Raw genomic sequence first — 25,462 nt, forward strand, 5'->3', positions numbered from 1 at the left:
TGGCTCCCAAAGCAACCGACACACACAGCCCTCTGGCAGCGGCTCCTAGGCAGGGGGTCTCCACGTGCCACTGCCCACAGGCACCACCCCCGCAGCTCCCATTGGCTGCAGTTCCCAGCCAATGGGAGCTGCAGAGTCGGCACTCGGGAAGGGGAGAGGGCAGCACACGGAGAGACACACACGCACACCCCAGGGGCCGCAAGGACATGCCGGCCACTTCCGGGAACAAAGTGGCACAGAGGGAGGGAGGGAAGCAGAGTGGGCAGGGAGCTGCCTTAGCCCTGCTGCTGGCACATCTCTGCGCACCCCTTGGGGGGAGGGAGGCAGCGAGTCTCCATGCGCTGCCCAGGGCGGGGGCAGCGCATGGAGCCACCGCCTCCTCCCTACCAGGGATGCACAGAGACATAGAATATTAGAGTTGGAAGAGACCTCAGGAGGTCATCTAATCCAATCCTCTGCTCAAAGCAGGACCAACACCAATTAAATCATCCCAGCCAAGGCTTTGTCAAGCTGGGCCTTAAAAACCTCTAAGGATAGAGATTCCACCACCTCCCTAGGTAACCCATTCCAGTGCTTCACCGCCCTCCTAGTGAAATTAGGCACAGCAGGGCTCAGGCAGGCTGCCTGCATGCCAGAAGCTGGCCGGTTCCCGGAGCAGCGTGGGCCCAGCAGCCACGGCATGCAGGCAGCCTGCCTGCGCCCTCCTGCGCCACCGGCTGGGACTTGAGGACAGGTTGTCAGATATTTGTCCTGCATTTTGGGAGCCCCCCGGTTGTTGGGGGCCCCATGCCACTGCACTGTTTCATGGTAAATCCTCTCCTGGGTATACGGAAAGGGGAGGTCACACACTGATGTGTATATAGTTACAGGGTGTGTGTGTGGAAGGGGGGTCAGAGTGAGGGGTATAAGGAAGTGCACAGCTACTGGGGATGTGCACGTAAGGGGGTCACAGTAATGTGTGTGATGGGCTGTGTATAGCAACACAAGAGTGTTTGTGTAATGGAGTCATCCAGTGCTGTGTGTATAGCTACAGGGGGTGTATGTGTAAGCAGGGTTGTATGACTGTAAGAGTAACACAGTGGCATGTGTGTTAATGTAAGAGGATCATAGAGGTAAGGAGAGGGTCACACACAGCGATCAAGGGGATGTTACAGAGGCATGTGATGTATGTGTGTATCAGTGTCTATTGAGTGTGTAGGGGAGTGATGGGAAGGGGGAAATGTAAATAAAATAAGTAGGCATTCGGCTCCATTGGGCCAGGGCTGAAAGATGCCATATGGGTGCGAAGCAGCGTGTGCTTTCCAGAGGATGTGGATAGGACTTCAATAAGAAGCTACACTGTGGTGGGAGGAGGAAACAACTACGTTCCTTTCCATCATCAGATGCCTTTAGGGAGTCACAGCTGCTGGACTGAGAAAGCAAACAGCCTCCCTAGCATGGCAGGAAAGTGTTTAAGCAATAAAACCCTCTCCTCCCTATATTTTGAGGCTGAAATAAGGCCCTGAGACTCCATGGTCGTGACAGCAGTCTGAATGGTCCTGCAGTACAATAGGTGGCCCCGTGGGCTTCCCTGCTGGCAGCTGCAGCAGCTTAAGGGCGGTTCAATTGAAAAGTGGCCAGGTAGAAATTGACACTTCCTTGTACAGTCAGCGCCCTGTGTGTAACTGCTGCCTTGGTGACAAAAAACAACATTTTCACTGCCCTTTCCTCCTGTTAATCCTGCAGAGCCAGCACAGCTAGGGAAAGGACAGACTCCAGATCACTGTGCATCAGTAAACAATGTTGTTGATAGTTTCTGATCAGTTACAAAGCTGTGCAAACCCCCTCACAGCCCATACAACCTTTGGGACATCAATATGGTTGTGAGACAGGATGGCCCCATGGCTAGGATACCAGCCTGGGACTTCAGAGACCAAAGTTCAATTCCGTGCTCTGCCACAAACTTCCTGTGTGCTCCTGGCAAGTCACTTAGAGGGGGAACTAAGGCACAGAGAGGATGACAACAGAACTGCAACATCCCTGGGAGGCAGGGCAAGGATAAATACAGTAAAGATTTTGAGGTGCTCAGATAATACAGTAATGGGGGGCAGATAAGTACCTCTTGTAGAGAGCTGTAAAGGAGGGTAAAATTTGCCCTGCAGAATCTATTACTGGTGGTGATGTGCCAAGAAGAGAGCGCTCAGGTCCCTGTTACCAGGAAAGATCCTTTTTACAGAGTACATCAAATGTGGGGTCACTGAATGGCAATTACCAGAGCCACATACTTAAAACCATCCCTTTAACATCATAGGAGCTACACACATGCCACCAAATAAAGCCACATCTCTCAGTTCCACATCTGAACTCCCTGTAACCTGGGATCATGGGGATTTGTTTCTGGACTACCTTGGGGGGGGAGGGGGGGGACGCAAGCCAAGAGCCAGGCTGGCTTGAGCTCCATTGAATACCACTTCCTAATACATTCACACAGAGGGAGTGGAATCAGAGTATGACACACACAAAAAGGTCACAAGCAATAGGAACAGCAGTTTCAAGCCAGCTTCATGGAATCAACTCATTGCTGCTAAGGTCAAAGAAGTTTCCACTTCACCATGCTGTAGACAGAAGAAAAGACAAGTAATGACCACAGCTGGAAGCAGGACACCAGGGCTAGACAGCAACTCTCTGATCAGGTACAGTAAATCTATCATGCCTAACAAACTTCAAGACAGGGGATTATACAGATTTGAAAGGGAAATCAAAATCCTAATTAAAAGCTACAAAAAAGCGACTGACTGTGTCCTTTTAAGTGGCAACTAATCCCAGCACCCATTTCTGTCATTGATTTATGAGCAGGAAGTTCATTTTATCTGAATAAGCACCGAGATCGCAAGCCAACTGCGATTAAGCAGGGCTGAGTGTACACAAATTTCAAAAAACAAACACTATGGAAGCTCGGTGCTCTACTAAGCCAATTAACATTACTTCAATGAGGTGCAATAGGGCTGCTCATATTTTCCAGTTTATTAGCCAATTGTGGATAGATTTTAAGCACAGAGTTAACAATAGCATGTGAACTGGCATGGCTGGTCTCATTAGCAACACAGCAGTAGTTTAAACAGGTGCCTCATGTGGTGGGGGGAGGAGGAGAAAGACAAGCCAGGCCACAGCATCCAATCTCTGCAAGCATTTATGAGAAGGTCTAAATTTTCAGAACCTTTCCCCCTCTGTGTTTATAATCCTTGCAATAGACCATTTATCATCTCGGTCCGCCCAGCGGCTTGCCTCACCTTTACAGTCTGCCTACTGAGAACAGTTGCATTATAAGCAGGAAGCTTTAAGTTGTGTGCTACAAACGTGCTATATATTTAATAGGCATCAGAGTCTAACAAGAAGATTCCATGGAAGGAAAGCATGCGAGACTCTCACCAGGGTAACACTTCTTGGATGATGCACACACAAGTTTCCTCTGTTTTTAGACAGGTTTATCCTAACTCTGAATTTCCCCCGCAGCCAGAAAACAAACAGTTTCTCTTTTCTGCTACAGTTGGGTGTTGATTGGTCAAGTGCTGATCCTCCCGTCTGAGGCTGTGCCAGCCTGTGCAGGGTAGGATTGTTGTTATTGGACATTCACAGCTAGAGATAAACATGAGTAAGAACGAGGCACTGTCTCCTCACTCCATCCGCTTTATGGGATCTCTGTGATTCAGTGCGATGACTGCTTCTGACACCATCTTTCCGTACGGCAGCACCAACGGGCGAGCGGCTAGAGCAATAATGAGGCAAAGCCAGATGAAAGTGATGCTAAAATGAAGACAGAGCATGTGTATTTATTGCCATTTACAAACTATGTGCCCTCTCTGAACTGACTGCTCTTACGGTCATTTAATGCCATGACGTTTGGAAATAACCATGAACCATAACTCACCAGAAAACTATGTGAAAGAACAGAATAAAGAAAGAATAAAGAACCACGCCTTTCTCTGTGCCCTGACAGTCAGTGGGGGAAGTGAAGTCCCGAGTCGAGGATCACCCCCATCAATGAGATGAGCAAATCTTAGCTACATTTTATACAGCATCATCTATTTCCCCACTCCTCCTCTAACCCATCTAATAGGCCACCCCATGGTGAGTAGAGTGATCCCAAGTATGGTTTGTATTTCAGTGAAGGTTTTAAAGCACATTGCACTCCATGGCACTGTACAAAACTCAAGATATTCCACAGGGTAAAGGGAGTGTATGTTAATTGCATGCCAGCTAAGCCACAGAGATAAGTGGATGAAGGGCTGGCCCATCAACACAGGACATGGCCAAGAGCTGCTATAAGATGTGGAGTTCCACAGTCACCAGAGGGAAGCTGCATCAGGCAGGGACTGGAAGAGCCAGATCTTGGAGCAGGAAGAAGTAGGCATCCCACCCTCTGATACTATCCCTTAGGCAATACAGATCTAGATCTAGATCTAGTTCTAGTTCATCTGGGAAACATTTGGATGCCAGTGTGATGGGTTCTATAGAAAATCCTGTGGTAGCCAGGTAGCAATATCTATGCGAGCAGTGGCACAGGAGCCAGCAAACAGGGCTGCTAACAGGGGGGTTTGAGTGGGAGTTTGCAGGGGGAGGTGGAAGGGGGCGGCGCCGTGTCCCCTGTGTTCCCCAGGTACAAGCACCGAGCGAGGCCGGGACAGCAGCAGCCATGAGCCAAGCCGTGGAGGATACACCGAGGATGAGAGCATGCAGGAGCTGCGGTATGTACCTGGTTCTAGCGGGGGACCCAGAACAGTACTATGTATGCATGAAGTGTCGCCTAATAGAGCTGCTGGAGGAAAAGATCCAGGGCCTAGAGCTGCAGGTAGAAACCCTGATAGAGAATAGAAGGGGGTTCGAGCAGCTGATGGAGCAATGGCAAGCAGTAACTGAAGGGGAACGCCCAGGGGCACAGGGGGGAGCAGGGGCTAAGGCCAACGAGGGGGGACCGCCAGACGAGGAAGATGGGCGGTGGAAGCATGTGACCGTGAGAAGCAGGCCGAGGAAAAGGAGAGCCAGTGAGGGAGAAATAGAGCTAAGGAACAGGTTTGAAGGTTTGGAGAATGAGGAAGGGGTAAAGCAGGTGGTAGCTGACGGTGGGAGGCCAAGGAAAAAGAGACGAGCGGCCAGTCCCATAGAAAGAGGGGAGGAGTCTATGGAGGCAGCACCAAGTTTGGGCCCAGGGAGGTTACAGGATGGCTTAAGGGGAACCACAAGGGATGATAGGAATGGAAGGAGCGTGCAACGAGGGGGGACGGGGGATAGGTTAGAGGACCGCACTATCCCCAGGCAAAGGCAGGTCTACGTGATTGGGGATTCCATACTGAGAAGGTTGGACAGGCCTGTGACCAGGGCCGATCCGGAGAACAGAAGGGTGTGCTGTCTACCGGGCGCTAAAATACGGGATGTGGACCTGAGGTTGAAAAGGATCCTAAGAGGAGCAGGTAAGAACCCTTTGGTCATCCTTCATGTGGGAACGAATGACACTGCTAGATTCTCGCTAGACAGGATCAAGGGAGACTATGCCAGGTTGGGTAAGACGCTCAAGGAAATTGAGGCTCAGGTGATCTTCAGTGGGATCCTACCTGTCCCTAGGGAAGGGCGCCAAAGGGGTGAGAGAATCGTGACAATTAACAGTTGGCTGAGGGAGTGGTGTTACAAGGAGGGCTTTGGGATGTATGGGCACTGGGAGGCTTTTGGGGACAGACAACTGTTCTCACGGGATGGGCTCCACCTAAGTAGGGAAGGAAGTAGACTTCTAGGAGGGAGGCTGGCTCATCTGATTAAAAGAGCTTTAAACTAGACACTGGGGGGAGACGGTTGGGAGAGGTCCTGGTGCTCTCCACGCCAAATTTATACATTGGGAGTGAGAACAACAAGATAACAACAGATATAGCCAGAGGGGGACAGGCAGGTGTAAGGAAGGGGGGGGGGGGACGGATACTAGATCTACAGGTCATGCTGGTAGTACTGTGTCCCTACCGAGTTGGGTGAAAAGAGTGAGAGGAGCCCAACAGCAAAAATTAGGATGTTTGTTCACCAATGCGAGAAGCTTAGGTAATAAAATGGAGGAACTGGAGCTCTTGGTCCGAGAATTGAAACCGGATATCGTAGGAATAACCGAAACATGGTGGAACGGTAGCCATGACTGGAGTACAGGTATGGAAGGGTATGTGCTGTTTAGGAAAGACCGATGCAAAGGTAAAGGTGGGGGAGTAGCATTGTATATCAATAATGAGGTGAAATGTAATGAAATAACTAGCAATGCAATGGATAATATGGAGTCTGTCTGGGCAATGGTCACATTGGGGAAGAAAACTACTAGAGCCTCACCCGGGATAGTGATTGGGGTGTGCTATAGACCGCCAGGATCTAGCCTGGAGACGGATAGAGAGCTCTTTAATGTTTTTAAGGAGGTAAACACTAATAGGAACTGCTTGATCATGGGGGATTTTAACTTCCCGGATATAGATTGGGAAACAAATGCTAGTAATAATAATAGGGCTCAGCTTTTCCTAGACGTGATAGCTGATGAATTCCTTCATCAAGTGGTTGCTGAACCGACGAGGGGGGATGCCATTTTAGATCTGGTTTTGGTGAGTAACGAGGACCTTGTTGAGGAAATAGTTGTAGGGGACAACCTTAGCTCGAGTGATCATGAGTTAATTCGTTTCAAAATAAATGAGAGGATAATCAATATTGCATCTGAGACTAGGGTTTACGATTTCAAAAGGGCTAACTTTACTAAACTAAGGCGACTAGTTAGGGAAGTGGACTGGACTAACATATTTAGGGATCTAAAGGCAGATGACGCCTGGGGTTACTTCAGGTTGAAGTTGCAGGAGATGTCAGAGGCATGTATCCCGAGAAAGGGAAAACGGCTCGTAGGTAGCAGTTTTAGACCGAGCTGGATGAGCAAGCGTCTCAGAGGGGTCATTAAGAAAAAACAGAAAGCGTACCAGGAGTGGAAAATGGGAGGGATCAGCAAAGAAACCTACCTTATTGAGGTCAGAGGGTGTAGGGAAGCAGTGAGAAAGGCAAAGCGACAGGTGGAGATGGACCTAGCGAAGGGGATTAAAACCAATAGCAAAAGGTTTTTTAGCCATATAAATAGGAAGAAAACCAAGAAAGAAGAAGTGGGACCACTTAAAACTTTGAACGGAGTGGAGATTAGGGATAATCTTGGAATGGCACAATATCTGAACGAATATTTTGCCTCGGTCTTTAATGAGGCTAATGAAGGGCTAAGGAATAGCGATAGAGGGACCGATGGGAATGAGGATATGGGGGTAGATATTACGGTATCGGAGGTGGAAGCCAAACTTGAACAGCTTAACGGAAGTAAATCGGGGGGCCCGGATAATCTTCATCCTAGAATATTAAGGGAATTAGCGAGTGATATTGCTAGCCCGTTAGCGATGATTTTTAATAAATCTCTAAATTCGGGGATTGTACCGTTTGACTGGAGATTAGCTAATGTAGTTCCTATATTCAAGAAGGGGAAAAAAAGTGACCCGGGTAACTACAGGCCTGTTAGTTTAACATCTGTAGTATGCAAAGTCATGGAAAAAAATTTAAAAGAGAGAGTGGTTACGGAGCAGGAGGCCGATGGCAACTGGGATAGTTTACAGCATGGATTTACGAAAGGTAGATCGTGCCAAACCAACCTGATCTCCTTCTTTGAGAAAGTAACAGATTTTTTAGACAAGGGAAATGCAGTGGATCTAATATATCTGGATTTCAGTAAGGCGTTTGATACGGTACCGCATGAGGAATTACTGGTTAAATTGGAAAAGATGGGGATTGAAATGAAAATCCAGAGGTGGATAAGGAGCTGGTTAAAGGGGAGACTGCAGAGGGTAGTATTGAAGGGGGAACTGTCGGGTTGGAGGGGGGTTACCAGTGGAGTTCCTCAAGGTTCGGTTTTGGGTCCGATTCTATTCAATCTATTTATTGCTGACCTGGGAACCAAGAGTAGGAGTGGGCTGATAAAGTTTGCGGACGACACCAAGTTGGGAGGTATTGCCAATTCGGAAAAGGATCGGGATATCCTCCAGGGAGATTTGGATGACCTTGTAAACTGGAGTATTAGTAACAGGATGAAATTCAATAGTGAGAAGTGTAAGGTTATGCATTTAGGGATGACTAACAAGAATTTTAGTTATAAGCTAGGGACGCACCAGTTGCAAGTAACGGAGGAGGAGAAGGACCTAGGAGTCCTGGTTGATCGTAGGATGACTATGAGCAGGCAATGTGATGTGGCCGTTAAAAAAGCTAATGCGGTCTTGGGATGCATTAGGCGAGGTATTTCTAGTAGGGATAAGGAGGTGCTAGTCCCGTTATATAAGGCGTTGGTGAGACCTCATCTGGAGTATTGTGTGCAGTTTTGGTCTCCCATGTTTAAGAAGGATGAATTCAAACTGGAACAGGTACAAAGAAGGGCCACTAGAATGATCCGAGGAATGGAAGGCCTGTTGTATGAAGGGAGACTTGAGGAGCTCGGTTTGTTTTCCCTAACCAAAAGAAGGATAAGAGGAGATATGATTGCACTCTTTACATATATCAGAGGGATAAATACCAGGGAAGGAGAGGAATTATTTCAGCTCAGTGCTAATGTGGACACGAGGACAAACGGATATAAATTGTCAGTCAGGAAATTTAGGCTTGAAATTAGACGAAGGTTTCTAACTATCAGGGGAGTGCAATACTGGAACAGCCTACCGAGGGAAACAGTGGGGGCGAAGGACCTCCATGACTTTAAGATTAAGCTAGATAAGTTTATGGAGGAGATGGTATGATAGGATACCGGGCTTAGTCAATAGGTTAATTAAGTGCCACACTGGTAAATAGTACAATGGGTCAATGATATGATATTCTTAACCTTTTTCCAGAGGGTATGGCTGGAGAGACTTGCCCGCATGCTCGGGGTTCAGCTGACCGCCATATTTGGGGTCGGGAAGGAATTTTCCTCCAGGGTAGATTGGCTGTGGCCCTGGAGGTTTTTCGCCTTCCTCCGAAGCATGGGGCAGGGGTCGCTTGCTAAAGGAGTGGGGGGATCGGCTTATGTGGCCTGCATCTTGCAGGAGGTCAGACTAGATGATCATAATGGTCCCTTCTGATCTTGAATTCTATGATTCTATGATCTCACCTACAGAACGTATCCTGCGATGTGAGAGACAAGGGCTACGCACAGCATCCGTACTGCATCCCTGCCCTCTACAGAGCCGCTCTTAAGCCCTTGCGGTGCTTTATCAAGCCTCCTTTCATGACACAGGGAATGAAAGACTTACAGAAGTTAAGTTAGCCAGCTAAAGTTACCGAGAACCCTTCCTCCGGGTTACAGGGTTTGGAGTTTCCCTGAACTAGTCATTTACTGTGTCCTAATTTCCAATTCACTGTCCTAAGTTTTGGAGGGCCAGTGTTTCGGAACTGGCCTCAAGCAGGTGGAGAGGTCGGATGAGCGTCAACAGGCAGTAGGTTGTTATTTGGTATTTGCATTAGAAACAAACCAAAAAAAGAAAGATATCGGAATAACTGAGAACTGCTCAAGTGTCTATACACACACACACCCAGACACCAGCCCTCTCTTTATAAAGTACAAAAAGAGTCTGGTCTACACCACTGTAGACCAGTACACAGATTTTATATTGGTGTAACTATTTCAGTTCTTAGTGATTTCTTAATGAAATAGGTATACAGGTACAATCCCTGGTGTGGATGCAGTTATACCAGTATAAAACGGCTGTATACTAATGCAGTTTATTCCCCTTCCCAAATGGGAATAGCTATACAGGGAATGTAACCACTTTTATACTGGTGTAACTGTATCCACCCTTCAGGAGTTGTGCCACTTTAACAACACCAGTATAACTGGTGTGTTTAGACAAAGCCTTAGCAGCATTTAACCAGCACAGCAGCAATGAACAAAGAAAACAGTCATATGGGGAACAGATGACTTCCTAAAAGGCAAGACTTCAAAATAACATGGAGGCTTTCAGGGAGTGGGCGTGGCTATCCAGACCAGAGCATGAGCAATGGCATTGTACTATAGCTAGGGTCTCCCTCTAAGAGAAACACACAATACAGAGGTGACCAGCAGCTGACCCCTGTGAAGTGGGTGGGGAAGGAATCCACAATTACTCCAAGACCAACCCCCTAGATTCTCAGAGTGCCTTTAAGAGAGCAGCTCAGAGATCACCTGCTGCAGATGTCACACTCAGGTGCCTGGTTAGACATGCAGTCACTCTGCATCACTCCACTAGTAGTTCCTTGTCTCAGCCCCCTCTCTCTCACCGTAGTGGCCGCCACACCCAGTGACAGGCAGAAGAGTTTCACTTTGGAAAACAAGTTGTATGACAATAAGGCATGGGAGTCACAACACAAGAGTTGAGTTTGCAACTCACACCAAACAGAAGGTGATCACAGAGGCTGCTGCATGCGTTGCAAGGAGACCACACAGCTGGGTCTGTGCAGTAGCCCAAGGGGCACACTGGCACGGGGTGCAAGCAGTAGACTAGAAGGGGGTATGACAGGCAACATGTGGGGGGGCTGACCTCACCCTCCAAGGGCACCTGCCCACCTTTTGTGAAGGCAGTGCACAGCCTCCAGGTCATCACTGCTCCTCAGACAGCTGTAGTGAAAGATGCCTGTAAGTGGCCAGGAGATTATACCCCAAAGCTGGTCTCAGTGACCCAGGCTGAATCACCCCAACTCTTCACCTGAAGCTGGATGCCAAGGCCACATGAAGACTCCACCCTGTCCATGCAGCGGGCTGACTTGGTGAGAGCATCTCACACAGGTACCCCTTGCAGTCTGACAGCTCGCCATTTGATTCCAAAGCCAGTTCAAGGTCCTGGTTCTTAGCTACAAAGCTCCAGGTATCTTGGAGGCTTCCCCTCTTTGACAAGCTGACAGCATCCAGAGTAAAGCTTTCAGGCCCTGAAAATGGTCTGCCTCCAACACAGGGCCTGAAGGCAAGGGATCCTTGCAAGGGAAGATCAGAATAAGCCCAACTTAGCCATGTTCCTAGTTCACTGGGATGTGAGGCTGGCCAAGAAAGAAGTCCTCTAGAGAAAGAGCAGCCAAGCCAACCCGAAGGCGCAAATCCGGCCCAAACACACCCACCTCCACTCCTTGGGTGGAGAAAAGGAGCATCAAGAGCTGCATTACCCTGGATCCATCTTCCCCTTCCACTTCTCATCGCTGTCCCACCGGTGGGCCCTGCTCCCCAAGCTGGAAATATCACATATGCTGGTGACTCCAGGCAAAGCAGCATGGAGCTCCTTAAAGGCACTTGCTTGCCCTCCTGGTTCTGGAGATGGCCTCTGACACAGCCAACTGCCTGGGCAGCTCCAGTTTATAAGGCTGCAAAGCTCAGGCCATCATCCCACTGGGCCAAGGTTCTCTCCTCCGCTGTTGCAACACCACTTTGGTCACAAGAGCACACGCAACCCAGCCCCAGCAGCACAGAGCCTTCTGATACACGGAGGGAGAATTACCAAAGAGTGAAAGGGAGAAAGCCAGAAAACAGACAGGGAAAAGGGGAGGCAGTGCAGACTATACTGGGGAAAAGGGATGTGGAGGATGGGGAGAGAAAGGACAGAACCCCTCCTGCCCTCCATGATAAGAATAGAACAGGATTGTGAACCAGTGGCTTGGGTCTTGGTTTCCACTCTATAGCCCAGATCCTCAGCTGGTGTAAGCGAGCAAAGTGCCACCTTAATCAATGCATGTCAGATACACCAGCTGAGGATCTGGCATGCTGCTTAAATGACAGCTACCGTCTGCTAGGATCAGCACCAACTGACAGTGGTGTAGAGTCGGTGAATGGAGGGAAAACGAATATGAATAAACAATCGTTGAGATACCATGCTGATGAGCACCTCACCAATGCATACAATACACTCCTTATTTTTAAGTCACTCACCATGCTTGTGGATTCTTCAGAACTACAACTCCCAGAAGGCTTTGGGGCTTCTTACAGCATCAGTGTTTGAAGCTGCCTGGAAACAGGAGCCTATCTATTGTGGTTAGGGGTTACACAGAGACTTTTGGTCTCTGTTCAGAACGGGCTGTCGCCTCATTGTTCTGTTACCATTTCTGCTACCATTCGCTCAGTGAGGGCTCTTTGAAACCTAGAAAACTCAGCAGGATCCTAACAATACGGACTCTGGGCAGCTTCCTACAATCAGCAATAGGGGCAGGATCTCTGGAGGGATCCGTACGTGCCCACCAGGCTCTCCGGATGGTCCCACTGCCTGCGTGTTCAAATACAGTAACAGAAAATTATTCTGTATGGCCAATGTGTCATTAGCAATTGCATCTACTAGAAATGTATGAACAAAGATTCCTCTGAATAGGTTAAATGCGCTTGTTAAGCTTTGAAGTTTAAAGGTTAATTTTTGTTATCCTACTGCAAAAAACAGCTATTTTAAAAAAGATGCATTTCCCTCATGTTCTCAAATCTCTAAACCAGCTCAAATGATTTTAATAAAACCCACCCTCCTATCCCAGCCCCGCTCCCAGTCTCCTTTGGGCTGAGACACCATATGAGAAATTATAACCCCTGTGACAAAGTCACGAAGAACCCCTGTTTGTAATTGTTTGGCTCTTTTAATCTACATTTCAGAGTGGCCAGTGTCCCACAGACACACTAGAACAGCTGCAGCTCAGGGTCTGCGGAGTGAATAAGAGTTAAAACCACAAGGCTACATACTTTTATGTATATACTTTGTGAATCGTACAGGGCGGTTAAAAAAACCTCTCAAAACTTTACAACAGTTTATCTTTAAAATTACAGGCATGTTTCTGCACCTGCCTTCCACCTTGTGCTATCAGTTACACCTGTGCAAAGTGGGCAACCATCAGCGCAGGCAAGCAGAGAATTTTATTTCGTAGTGTTTTGCGGATACTTTGCACAGGCACATGGGATGCCAGATGCCAAGGCAATGGAGAATCAGACCCACCGCATGAATTCAAGCTGGATGTAGGTACTGCTAATAGCATCTAACCAGCAGTCTATGAGATATGCTAAAAGTGATGCTGAGCAGGCAAGAAACTCCTCTAGCCTTTGAGGCCCAGTACAAGTTCATAGATTAAGGCTGGAAGGGACCATTGCGAACATGAGTGCAGGGGACTTGACTCAATGACCTCTCGAGGTCCCTTCCAGTCCTAGAATCTATGAATCTTAGCCTGATCTCTTGCACAGGCCATAGAATGTCATCCAGTGATTCTTGAAGCAATCCCAGTATCTTCTGGCTAACCTAGAGTGTATCTTTTATAAGACAGCCAGATATACAGGCCATGCCAACTCAAGCTCCAAAACTATTTATTTCTGTTCCTCATGAAGATAGCCACTAACTCACAGTTAATGAGACATTTTCAGATTGATGCTCGATGATAATATGCAGCATAAGTGATGGTATCGGGATAGAGGGCTCCACATCACTTTTGAAAGCGTGTGTGCACATACGCACCTCCTAACTGTGCTTGGGCGCAGGGGGTTGCACGTGGGTATGTCACAGTCTTGCTACTCTGCCTGTCTGCTCTGATCTTACAAGCAGGCAGGAGACTGATATGGACAAGAATTTGAGAGCAAGATCCTTGTCCATTTCAATTCTCCAGACGTTTGGGAAAACAGAGCTGACAGGGAGAGAAGTGCACAGCACAGCGCAACGGTCTTGCCTGCCACCACAAGGAAACCAATTGCCTCAGGTTGAATAATAGGGCTTCATATCTTAACAGCGCTGCACAAACACAAGCTAGTTAATATGTCACCTGGCAGAGCATTTAATGATTTAGCTTCCATGTAAACCCTTATTTTATAGGATGGACAGATTTTCAGCAGGCAGGAAAACAGTGTGGCTGAAAACAAAGTGGTGAGGCCTGCTATGATCTTGTCAGCTCTCAGTAGGCTAAGCAGGACTGGGCTGGGCTGATACTTAGGGTACATCTACCAGATCGGCGAGTAGTGATCGATCTATTGGGGATTGATATTTCACATCTACACCAGACGCGATAAAAATCGATCCCCGATCACTCTGCCATCAACTCTGGAACTCCACCACGGCGAGAGACGGAAGCAGAGTTGACGGGGGAGCAGTGGCCATCGATCCCGCGCCACGAGGACGCGAAGTAAGTGTTTCTAAGTTGATCTAAGATACGCCGACTTCAGCTATGCCTTTCTCATAGCTGAAGTTGCGTATCTTAGGGCTGGTCTACACTGGGGGGGGTATCGATCTAAGATACGCAACTTCAGCTACATGAATAGTGTAGCTGAAGTCGGCGTATCTTAGATCGATTTACCTCGGGTCCTCATGGCGCAGGATCGACGTCCGTGGCTCCCTGTGTTGACTCCGCTACCGCCGCTCGCTCTGGTGGAGTTCCGGAGTCGATGGGAGCGCGTTCGGGGATCGATATATTCCGTCTAGATGAGACGCGATATATCGATCCCCAAAAAAATCAATCGCTACCCACCCATACGGCGGGTAGTCTGGATGTACCGTTAAATCGATCCCCCACCCAGTGTAGACCAGGCCTTAGATGCAAGATGTCTAGGGGTATGTCTACACTACAAGACTATTTTGAATCAACTTAAGTCGAATTTGTGGAATCGACCTTATGAAGTCGAATTTGTGTATCCACACTAAATACACTAATTCGACTGTGTGAGTCCATAGTAACGGGGCAAACGTCGACTTTGGAAGCGGTGCACTGTGGGAAGCTATCCCACAGTTCCCGCACTCCCCGTTGCCCATTGGAATTCTGGGATTTCCCCCCAATGCATGCTGGGGGGGAAAACTGTGTCGAGGGTGGTCCTTGGTAACTGTCAGCATTCAACCGTCACTCCCGCCGGCGGGAAATCAGTTTGCGCACTTTTCCTGTTATAAGTGACAGCGCGGACGCCACAGCACTCCACTGCGATCATGGAGCCCCACTGCGATCATCGCTGCGCTTATGGCCGTTGTCAACTCCTCGCACCTTATCGTACACCTCTTCAACAGTCAGATGCTGAGAAATAGGGCAAGGAGGCAACGGCAGCGTGGTGAGGACATGAAGTCTCAGACTGGCACAGACCTGTCAGAAAGCACGGGACACCGCGCCGTGGAGATCATGGTGGCACTGGGTCATGTTCATGCTATGGGACAGCGATTCTGGGCCCGGGAAACAAGCACGGACTGGTGGGACCGCATAGTGCTGCAGGTCTGGGATGAATCACATTGGTGCGAAACTTCAGGATGCGTAAAGGCACTTTCCTTGAACTGTGTGACTTGCTGTCCCCTGCCCTGAAGCGCAAGGACACCAGGATGCGAGCAGCCCTGACAGTGCAGAAGCGAGTGGCCATAGCCCTCTGGAAACTTGCCACGCCAGACAGCTACCGGTCAGTAGCGAACCACTTTGGCATGGGCAAATCTACCGTGGGGGTTGCTGTGATGCAAGTAGCCAACGCAATCGTTGAACTCCTGCTCTCGAAGGTAGTGACCCTGGGAAACGTCCAGGTCGTCATAGCTGGCTTCGCCGCGATGGGATTCCCAAACTGCGGTGGGGCTATAGATGGGACTCACATCCCTATCCTGGGACCGGACCACCAGGCCAGCCAGTACATTAACCGAAAGGGCTACTTTTCAATGGTGCTGCAAGCACTGGTGGACCATAGGGGACGCTTTACCAACATCAACGTCGGGTGGCCGGGCAAGGTTCATGACGCGCGTGTGTTCAGGAACTTTGGTCTGTTTAAACACCTCCAGGCAGGTAGTTTCTTCCCGGACCACAAAATAACTGTTGGGGATGTGGAGATGCCTACAGTGATCCTCGGGGACCCAGCCTACCCACTAATGCCCTGGCTCATGAAGCCCTATACAGGCGCCTTGGACAGTGAGAAGGAACTCTTCAACTACTGGCTGAGCAAGTGCAGAATGGTGGTGGAGTGTGCTTTCGGACGTCTCAAGGGGAGATGGTGGAGCTTACTGACTCGCTCGGATCTCAGCGAAACCAATATCCCCATTGTTATTGCAGCTTACTGTGTGCTCCACAATCTCTGTGAGAGCAAGGGGGAGACCTTTATGGTGGGATGGGAGGTTGAGGCAAATCGCCTGGCTGCAGATTACGCTCAGCCAGACACCCGTGCGATTAGAAGATCCCAGCGGGAAGCGCTGTGCATCCGGGAGGCTTTGAAAGCTAGGTTCCTCAGAGAGCAGGGTAACCTATGACTGTCCAGTTGCTTTACAGAGAAGCTGAACCTGCCCCTGTTTCTTTACCCATTTACTGTTGACTCTCCTCTGCAGTCTCATACCCCGTTCACCCCGTTTGCCCCCTTCCAACACACGTGTAAAAATAAAGGTAATGGAGCATTGTTATTTAAAAACCTTTTCTTTAATAATGATTTCGCGTCAAAGGGTTGAAACAGGGACGCGGACTGTGGTGGGTAGGGTGTGCAGTGATGTAGAGACCGCTTCTAGACTCTAGGAATGATAGGCTACTGCTCCTACAGCGGTCTCTGGGGGGAGGACGGTTACAGGAGGATGTGCAGGAAGGGGTGAGGGGTGTAGGCTTTGGGATGGAGTTTGGGTGCAGCCTCAGGGCTGAGGGTGGGGGCGTAGGAAGGGGTGAGGGGTGTGTGGGAAGGGGGAGGAGGCGTAGGGGGTTGCGGGCTGGGGCTGGGGGTTTGGGGCATTGTGGAGCCTCAGGGCAACGGTAGAAGGGCAGGGTGATGGCAACCTGCCTTGCCATTTGTGGATGGCAGGCGCTAATACCCTGGGGCAGCAGACAGCATTTGTGCCGGTAGCCGCTCTACTGTCAGGTAGGGACGCAGCGCGGGGGGAGGGGGGGACGACACGCCGGGGGAGGGGTGGCAGGTGGGCACTGGGACCTGCTCCAGGCAGGGAATTGACGGGGCGGGGGGAGACCCGCGTGGGCCAGGGCCCGATCCAGGCTGGGCCGGGGGAGAGACCCACCTCCAAGTATACCTGGAGCAGGGCACCTGCCGCCTATGAACAGAACATTAAAAACACCTCACAGACTGACCAGGATGCCTAGTGACTGCACTCAGTGAGTAACCTGCTGTTGATCTTGCCCCCATGTCTGTACCCTGTTCATGGTGACTGTCCTATGCAATTACCAAACCCCTCTCCCCCCTTCACAGAAAGTCTTCAGCAAACAAACATGACAGAAACAGTAATTAACAGCAAACTACTTTTAATACTCGACAACACAGTAAAGGTGAGAACTTTTCAAAATCCAGGGACTGAGAACTTTTGGGTAATTTAGCAGTCCGCTGTGGTGCAGTGACAGTTTTCACAGCCCTTAGTACCCCTCCTTCTTGTTATTCTGGGAGAGGTGGGTATTGGAGTGTGTGGCGGGGGAGGGCGGTTGCAGACACAGTGCAGGGGGGCTCTGTCCTCCTGCCTGCGGTCCCTGCAGAACATCGACAAGGCGCCTGAGCGTGTCCGTTTGCTCCCTCAGTAGTCCAAGCAGCGTTTGAGTCGCCTGCTGGTCCTCCTGATGCCATCTGTCCTCCCGTTCGCTGTGTGAGTGCTGCTGCTGTGTGAGGTTCTCCCTCCACTGGCTCTGCTGGTCCACTTCTGCTCTGGAGCAGCCCATAAGTTCTGCAAACATCTCGTCCCGGGTCCTTTTCTTACGACGTCTAATCTGCGCCAGCCTCTGTGAGGGGCATGGTGGAGCAGGTCGGGATACTGTTGCAGCTGTGTGAGGGGGGAAAAGGGAGTGAATTGCTTACAAAGATGCCTTTTCTTAAAAATGAAACAGTCTACTCATTGCCTGTGAACCAGACCATGGACGGCACCTATCTCCTGAGCACTCACTCAGGGAAAGTTCGATTTATCTGCATTCGCTTTCATTGCCTGGGGTATTGCACTGCAGACCAGACAAGCGGGGCAGGAAAGCTGAATCCGTGGAGCAGCCAGGCATGGTAAGCCAAAGGCTTTTGGCTGCTTAAAAGTCAATGTCCAGCTCTGTCCTCTTGCTGCAGGCAAACCTGAAAGCATAAACTCTGCCCCTGTTCCACCCCCTTGCGGTTTTCCCTTGGAAAAGATCCCTGTATGCTGCCACTCTGTAGCCTCCAGCACGTGGCTCTAAAGTGACGCTTCTTGTTGTTCTAAGGAACAGTGAAGCACTACCAATAGTAATAGTACACAAATCACTCTACTTCCATGCAGGAGTCTGCGCGCGAGATCACCCTGAGGAGGGTGTCACGGAGAGACAGGGAGCGCATGCTGAATGAAAGCCAGCACAAGCCAGGGCCCTATGCTGCGATGCTCGTCAAGGCACTGGTCCCGGAGTACCAGCTGAGAGCGTGGCGCGGAAAAGTGTGCTACCTCGGAGCACCCAATAAGCCAGCTCTCCCCAGGAACCTCCTCCATAGGCTTTTCGACTACCTCCAGGAGAGCTTCGTGGAGATCTCCGCGGAAGATTCCTGTTCCATTCCCCTGCATGTAGACCGTCTGTTCGCCTAGTCTATTTTCCTGTTCCATTAATAATAAAAGTTTACCTGTTTAAAGCACTTACCGACTGATCCTTCTCCTGATTCAGGGTCCGTGGTAACGGCTGCAGAGGGTTGGTAGGGGATCTCAGTGAGGGTGATGAAGAGATCCTGGCTGTCGGGGAAATCAGCGTTGTAAGCGCTGTCGACTGCCTCCCCCTCCTCATCTCCTTCCTCATCTTCCCCATCTGCGAACGTCGACGAGGAACTGGTCGTCGACACTATCCCTTCGTCAGAGTCCACGCACACTGGTGGGGCAGTGGTGGCAGACCCACTGAGAATGGCATGCAGTGCCTCGTAGAAGCGGCATGTCTGGGGCTGGGCTCCGGAGCGTCCGTTTGCCGCTTTGATTTTATGGTAGCCTTGTCTCAGCTCCTTGACTTTCACGCAGCACTGCATTGCATCCTGGCTGTATCCTCTGTCTGTCATGGCTTTGGAGACCTTCTCGTAGGTCTTCGCATTCCGTTTGTTGGAGCGCAGCTCCGAAAGCAGACTCATCGCCCCACACACCGATCAGATCCAAGACTTCCCGGTCAGTCCATGCTGGGGACCTCTTTCTATTCTGGGATTGCCTGGACTCCTCTGCTGGAGAGCTCTGCATCGTTGCCGGTGCTGCTGAGCTCGCCCCGATGTCCAACCAGGACATGAGATTCAAACTGGCCAGACAGGAAAAGGAATTCAAATTTTACCGGGTCGTTTCCTGTGTGGCTGGTCAGAGCATCCAAGCTCGGACTGCTGTCCAGAGCGTCAACAGAGTGGTGCAGTGTGGGATAGCTCCCGGAGCTACTAAGTTCGATTTGCATCCACACCTAGCCTAATTCAACATGGCCATGTCGAATTTAGCGCTACTTCCCTCATCGGGGAGGAGTACAGAATTCGAACTAAAGAGCCCTCTATGTCGAATTAAATGGCTTCCTGGTGTGGAAGGGTGCGCGGTTAATTCGAATTAACGCTGCTAAATTCGAATTAAAGTCCTAGTGTAGACCAGGCCTAGGTATTGCAGGAAGTGCTGGCTGGGTTTCAGTAGGTGGCACTCTTCCCTCCCAGTCAGTTATGTTGCTGGCAGGTGTTAGGGGGTGCTCTTTCACAAAGGGAGTAAAAACAGAGGTCCTGGCCATTTGTGGTCTTTGCTGATTCCACTGCAGTTTTTTAAGAAGAGAACCATTAATCCCACTGTCCTGGCATAATTCCAGCCTGGACCATTCAATTTGGCCTGCCTGAATTTTCACATGGATACAGTATTCCTCACATCCCATCCAAAGGCTCACGCAGTTTTGCTGCGCACCATTAACCAGGTGTTACGTGTTGTCCCAGAATCACCCGCATTTCAATGGTGAACAAAGCAATTTATATCTTGACGTATACACGTCACAGCCACACAACATCAGCAAAGTGCTGCAGGATCCATTTGGATGGGAATGACCATACACAGGGCTGATCATCATTACTTTGAAATGTAGATAGAAAGGTCCAATGTTCAGCTTGAGATTTCAGAGGTGAAACGTGATCATCTCAAGCTTTTCAGAAACAGCCTGCCAGTCCCAAAAGAAGCAAGATGCTGTTCTCCTCCCGAAGGCCCAGGATGCATGGCAATAAGAAACCCACCAGGAAGTCTCAGTGGCGATGGACTTGACCTTCCAAAAGCTCGAATGGTGCTGGAAAGGCCGCAGACACATTCCTGTCCCCCGGAAGCAGCTCTCCAGTCCCTACTGTTGTATTTAGGAGATTTAGAGTGAAAAGCAGGGTGCCCCTGAGACAAACAACAAACCCCAGGGCCTGCTAATTACATCAATATAAAAGCATTATCTGGGCTGTCAAACATCAGCTCCATTGACAGGACAGCAATCCTCTGTGATGTAAAGGCAGGGGGAAAAATCCCTCTTGCCGCTGGTGACCCACTTCTCTGGATTGGATTCAATTCCCGTCCTCCAACCCAAAAAGAGAGGCAGCTGCTCTTCCCTGGACAGTGAGGAAAGACACACACCCCACCCTCGCCATCCTTTAACTCAGGAACAACAAGCGGCTTTAGGGAGCCACTGTGGCATTTTCCATCCACTAAGGCAAGAGCCTCTAATACGTGGGAGAGGTTGGGGGAGGCAGAGTTATGCACAGGCCCCTATCCCTGCCTTTGCTTCCTCAATAGTGATCACCAAACACTAGACAAGCAAAGGCATTCCAGACTACCCAGGACTCAATGTACTGGTAGCCTGTTCTGCTCCACCCCCACCCCACCCCTTCTAGTCCAAGGCAAAGATAAAAACTCACATATATAATATAAACCTGATAGCCATATACAATACACTCCAGCCTCACAGAAGTACATCTCATGGAGCTACATTTGGGATGGCAGGGGGAAGGAGGCAGATTAGTGAAAGAAAGCCAAGGAGGATACCTTTACTCATCTGCCTGAACTACATTACAAGCAGGATCTGCTTTGTCCAGGGGGATTCTCAAAGCTGGGCCATGTTCACACATCCTTGTCAGAGCTACGGTGCCCCTAGTTCCATCAACCAGATATTAGCTACTGCTACCACCCAACGCTACTAGCTTAGAGCAATCAACGTCCTGAACTCCATTCCTTTCCCTCTCCTCCCAAGTGACACTGGGCTCTGATGCTAGCAACTCAGAATGGTCCCATCTCCCCCCATGCACGGCAAGAGTTCATGATGGGACATGGGACTAAGCAGAGAAGGGAACAGGGTTTAGATGGAAAGGAAGAGAGGAAAAATGTCTATTCATTTTGTTCTAGCCTAACTTAAAATAACCACATGCCCCAAAGTCAAGAGGCCAGATCCTTAGTGAGTGAGAGTTAGCATTGCTCTACTGACTTCAGTGGACCTATGCCAATTTGCAGCAGCTACAGATCTGGCCTGATCTCTCTCTCTAGGATATGAATATGACTTGTGCTTGTAGGTGCCAATAACTCAGGGGAGAGGCACTGGCAACTCCTACCAGGATATCCCTTCCCAATGATTTCAACAGTCTCGTTATCAACAGACACACAGAGGAGCAACCCAGCAAACTTGCTCAAAGCCCTCTTGACAAAACCCAGTGAAGTCTTTTCCACATGACAAAGCCGATTATACCATACATACTCCAGCCTGCCACAAGAACAAACAGTGCTGAGGTAACGCCGAGGGCTGGGCTTAAACTCCCAAAGTAGGAGGAATTCAGAGCAAAGATAAATGGTGTCCTCAGGACGCCCCAGTGCGCACACGATCCAGCACGTACCATCACTCACGCCTGTCTGTGCGCCAGGGATAGCTGGCTGCCTACATGGATCAGTCCAGCACCTCAGTAACACAGGGCCAGCCCCAAGCTTTAGCAGGATGCCAGACCCTTTTAGTGGTACTTCAAACTTTTCCAGGGCTTAATATTTATTTGGATTTACAAAGACAACATGCGCCTGGCACATCCTGGACTCCCTCCCTAACTGCACAATAAGTCATCAGAATAGGGAAGACTGCTCTTCCCACCCCAATGAATTGACACCCCCGAACACACATACAAATACATAAAAACCTACGACTGCAATCAAAGGCCTCTCAGCCCCCAAACATCTGGGAAGTGGTGGGGGACCGTGGGCCATCCCTTGTGTCCCAAAAGGCAAGAGATCGAGGCTCTGACAGAGGTTGAGTGAAGCATATGAGACTTTTACTCATAAGGATCATTAGGATCTCATATGTACTCAGGGATTCCACATATCAGTTCAATACAGGGTAACGTTTACATCCCAAATGAAGCTGGGTGATGCAAATCACTTTGCCCAGTATGCTACTAGACTCTTGATCTCTTAACATCACAAACTGGATTCGATCCTGGTCCCATGTCAGTCAATGGGAAAACTCCCATTGGCTTGAACGATGCGGGATCACGCTCAGACATGAGCGAATTGATTACTGCTGTTTATCGTGCCAGTGGGTCCCACAATGCAGCAGCAAAGGAAGTCATCCAGCAGACTCAGTGCAGCTGGTCCCCAGCATGTCTCAAGATGAAAGGCGAATGATTTCCTGGCCTTACAGATTTCTGTTACCATTTACAAAACGCCACACCTAATGCATACAATGAACAGATGGCAACCAGATTTGCCTTTAACACAACAGGCAACCCCTAGGAACTACAGGTCCCAACCTGCACTGCTACACTGTGATCTGGTCACTCAGATTAGTAAGTAGCATTGTATTCTAGGATGCTTAAGACTCTTGGGGCCACCCAGTCTGTATTAAAAGGCAGCTGTGGTCTACACTTTGCCCAACCTAGCCTTAAGTCTCAGCACATTAATAGAAGGGCCTCTGGTAACTCCTGAACAAACCATTACTATCTCCCACCATCAGTGGATAACATCCCTGTGCATGTGCAGTAGGTACATTAAGGAAAACCATTCATTATGTTTGGCTATTCACAGGCACTAGCGCATATCGTGGAGAAAAGCCTACAGAATATCAAGCACAAATGTATTCTCCTGTTGTAGAAATAAAAAAAAAAGGCATTTTTAAACACGCATGTGTGTAATCTTGTCTACCAGTTAGTATACAGGACAATCATTCCATGGAATTTGCTTTCAGGCTTAGCAAGGTGGAGGAAACGTAAAACTCAATTGTCTGAATGCAAGAAGGGCATATGAAAGTTATTTAAATAACAGAGGCTTTGGTTAGAGGAAAGAGCCCTGTATCAGACTTACAGTGATGTATTTAAGTCTTATTTGTAGTACAGTAACACCAAGGGGTCACAGAGACTGTTCTAGATCCCTGAAGAGCTTACAGTGAGAGACAGGTGACAACAGGTGGATACAACAAACAGGCAATAGCACCTAAACACTTGAACACATGACCCTGCTTCAGATAGTGACAGGAGTCCTGTTCTAGCGGTTAGATCACACAACTGGGAGGCAAGATTTCTGGGTTCTTTTCCTAGCTCTGCCACAGATTCACTGTTCAACCTCCAGGCAGTCATTTAACTACACTGTATTTCCGTTTCCTTGATATAACCTGACATGAACAATACTTCCCCATTTCTCAGTGAGATTGGGAGGCTAAATTCATCCCTGTTTCTGAAGCACTCAGGGACTGGAATGCACCGCAGAAGTACAAAGCATTAATAAATAAATTAATTATAGTAGGAGGGATTCACTAAGGTTCCATGGGATCTTTTTTTTAAGCAACCTGGCTCCAATTTTAAATAAAGTCAGAGATATTAAGGGGATAGGCATAATTTTAGGCTCATCATATGCACTATTATACAACAATAATTACAACCTCAGCCTCAGCAGTGCTGCCTGTTGATCCCATATTTACTGGACTATATTCCTATATAGGACTGCATCCAGGTTTTCTAATCCATATTTTATCCTGGCTATTAAGAAGCTGTTCCCACCGATCTGAGACAGTCCAGCTTTCAGAATGGATCTACTTTGCCAATCCAGCTAAAAATTCCTCTTCATGTAAGGTGACCAGGTGTTAGTAGAAGAGAGCCCAGTGGCTCTGCCTACCTTGTGGTTTGTTACAAAGAGCACTCCCCTTACTACACAGCACATCAGGGCCAGGTCCCTGAGCAGTGACAGGTGAGGTTGGGCAGGTAAGGGAGTGGTTGTTATTTACAAGAGGCGGAACAAAGCACAGCAAAATACCCTGAGGAATAAAAAGCACAAAAACCACGGGGCCTGACAAGGTATCAGTTGAGTGTGAATTAGAAACAGCCAACGAAAGCCAAGATTTTCAGTCCCAACCTTCCAGAGGGCTTTAAAATGCTTCTGAGAGGGTGATTAAGAGAGTCAGCGGGTTTCAAGCAGCAAACATCTCACTCATCCTGAAACCTCCTCTCTCCCAGTTCATTTAGCTTTTACCTTATTTCAACAAGAGGAGAGAGTCTCTATTGTCCTGTCTATAATGATCCAACCTGACACCCCAGCTATACCACTGCCCCCTACACCCACTGGACCCATTCCCAGCCAGAACAGGACTACCCACCCACCCCCTACACATATACCTACACACACACACCCCTTTTCCCTTCACTCTCCATTCCCAGTTAGACATGGGGGGGGGCACTCCTAGATAGGCTCAGAGCAAGATACAGCTCCACTCTTCTCTCCTGGTTATTCCTACCTGGGTAGGAATGCTGGGGGACCCCCCCTTTCATAGCTGGGCTCAGCAAGCTCGATAGGCTGTAGACGGGCTGCCCCCCATTTGCTGACCACTCCCTCCTTTTAGCCAATGGTTTTACAGAAAGGATCCCCCTTTTCCAGCTGTAGGAAGCTCCCTGGGGAGAGAACTCCCTGCCCCCACCCTTGCCCACCCTCCAAACTCGCCCGGCTCCCTGAGGAGCGGGGACTGCACCGCCTGGCTCCATGGAGTGGGGGGCTCCCTAGCGCCTCGTCGTCCCCCCCGCCCGGCTCCATAGGGGGATCCTCGGGCCGGCTCCACAGAAGGGGCTCCCCGGCCCCTCGCCCTCCCCGCTCCATGGAGAGGGGCTCCCCGGCCCCTGCGCCCCTCCCCCGCGGGTGGCACTTACCTTTGGCGAGAGGCGGCTGGGCTGCTGCTCGCGTCCCCCGGGCCCCTCACTTTCCCCCGGGCAGAGTAACTTTGACCCCCTCCCTTCACGGCTCCCAGCTGCTTCGGAAACTGTTTCCTCTCCCTTCAATGAGAAGCTCAAGCAGAGCCTGCCCAGGAGTCCAGAAACCCGGCCTTACGCCAACTCCGCAGCGCAGCGACCTATAGAGGACCAAAGGGGCTACGTCGCGGAAACAGCGTAAGAGCCGCGGTGAATCGCTCAGGGAGACTACAAGCCCCGGGGGGCCTTGCGAAGCCGGAGCGGAAGCCGGTGGGGAAAGCGAAGCATTGTGGGAATTGTAGTCCCTTCGGGCACACTGACACCCCTGACAGTGGGTGTGTTGAGGCCGCGGCTACAGCGCCGAATCCAGGGAGGCCTTCTGACCGGGGAGGTCCATTGGCCTGAGATACTGGG

At 49.6% G+C, this 25,462-nt stretch overlaps 1 protein-coding gene across 1 annotated transcript in view; it reads right to left on the reverse strand.

Annotated features, from left to right (window-relative positions):
* The window catches only part of CAPN15 (calpain 15), a 100,224-nt gene extending 75,001 nt beyond the window's left edge, over positions 1-25,223 (reverse strand). The window contains exon 1 of the mRNA XM_044979931.1: positions 25,010-25,223. The gene's annotated coding sequence lies outside the window, so the exon portion shown is untranslated. The remainder of the gene's footprint in view (positions 1-25,009) is intronic.
* Between the last annotated feature and the right edge of the window lie 239 nt (positions 25,224-25,462).

Source organism: Mauremys mutica, chromosome 11 (genome assembly GCF_020497125.1).
Source record: "Mauremys mutica isolate MM-2020 ecotype Southern chromosome 11, ASM2049712v1, whole genome shotgun sequence".
Lineage (NCBI taxonomy): Eukaryota > Metazoa > Chordata > Testudines > Geoemydidae > Mauremys > Mauremys mutica.